A 1,866-nucleotide genomic window follows, 5' to 3' on the forward strand; every position below is an offset into this window, starting at 1 on the left:
GGCACTGGGGGAGCACCTCGCTGCCTGTTCTGAGCAGTGGTGTCACTTTCTGGTCTTCCCTGATCTCCAGACCTGAGGGAGGGGTCATGGCTTCCCACCCCTGAAGTATCCCCTGCTACTGCCACCCATCCCTCACCCCCTACCAGCACTGGGCTGGACCTCAAAAGCCAGGAATTAGAGGTAGGTCTGGGACCCCCGAATGTCAGGGCTGGAAGGCCCCCAGTGAGTACCTTGCTTGCCACTCCTCCAGGGATGCGCACATCGGGGGACTGAGGCCCAAAGAGGAAGTTCCCCCTTTGCACAATGAGTCTGGATGTTTCTCCAGCCTCCTCTGCTCTCTGGGGATCCCCAGAGCCGCTGGGAGACCATATATCCCCCCACGCCCCCACGGCCCCACCTCACCTGGTCTTCGTTTGCTCTGCGGCTCTGTCTAGGGTAATTTTCGCCAAGCAGGGTCAGCCCCCGGGGATCAGGCCGCTAATGAGCTTCAGATGCTGGGGCCAGACTCGCTCTTGCTGCAGGCAGATGCTCAGGAGCTTTGGCTGACTGAGGATGCCTGGCCAGTGGGGATGGCTCGGAGAGGACACCTCCCCACCCTTCACAGGTTACCCCATTCCTGATTTGCACCAGGCATAGCAGGTGCCAGTGTTTAACCCCCAAAACCCCAGCCAGGGCAGCTGCTTCAAGATCTGGAAAAGGAGAGACAAGCGGGAAGTCGAATGCAGTTCCATCGCTTGGGAACTTCGTTCTTCTCCTAGGCCTTTCCTGGTCCCGAGCTGGGGTTTCCACCAAGGTAGCAGCAGGGAGTGGGAAGAGAGAGGGACAAGCTGCTTTCTGACAGCCAACCACACACAGGCTGGGCTGGGCAAAATGTCATCTTCTCCAAACCTCACCAGAACCCCACAAAGTGAGGACTGCCACCAAGCACTTCATGGAGGAGGAAACGGAGGCTCAGAGCAGGAAGATGACTTGCCCAAGCTTACACAGCCCCTGAGTGGCCAACTAGGGTTCCAGCCCACCTCTGTCAGAGCCCACACTCTACCCTGCAGCAAACTGGGATGTCTCTGCAAGACCAGAACGGTATACTGTGGTCTCCAAGCTTTGTGAATGGTGAGGGCCACACGGGTTTCAGACACTCAGGCTGCCTCTGCAGCTACTCACTCCCTGATCTTGACAAGGCAGCAGATTTCACATCTACAAAATGGGGATCATCATCGCGAGTTTAGGTGAGGTAATGGTAAGTGCTGTCATCACATTTTCAGCCATGCCCAGAACACATCCTGGGAGCCAGACCCATTGCCGGGGGACTTTCCGTCAGGGAGCTGTAAAGCACATGGATTTTAAAGCTCTGCTACCTACTAGCTGTGTGACCCTGGCCAAGTTACTGTGCCTCTCTGTGCCTGCATTTTCTCATCTGTGAAATCAGGATGATATTATTTCCTATCTCAGAGTTGTTGTGGAGTTGGGTGAGTGATAAAGGGATCGGAAGAATGCCTGGCACAGGGAGCACGTCCCGCGTGTGTTACCTAACACTGGGCTCGCCCTTGTGAGACACGTGTTATTGTCCCCAAAGTAGCAATGTGGAAACTGAGGTAATGCAGCACAGTCATTCTCCAACTTAGTGTGCAGAGTCACCTGGAAAGTTTGTTCAAATCCTGAGGGCTGGGCCCACGCCAGTTTCTCAATCAGTAAGTCTGGGTTGGGGTCTGAGAATTTGCATTTCCAGCATGTTCCAGGTCATGCTGAGACTGCTGGTGTGGGGCCCACACTTGGAGACTTACTGCTCTGGTGGGCCTGAGTATGGCTCATGGTATGAGGGAGCCAGCTAGTTCCACACATGATTCAGTGAGTGACAAGGTGAGTGAG

The sequence above is a fragment of the Sapajus apella genome, unplaced genomic scaffold (assembly GCF_009761245.1).
Source record: "Sapajus apella isolate SASKATOON/1434 unplaced genomic scaffold, GSC_monkey_1.0 scaffold106, whole genome shotgun sequence".
Lineage (NCBI taxonomy): Eukaryota > Metazoa > Chordata > Mammalia > Primates > Cebidae > Sapajus > Sapajus apella.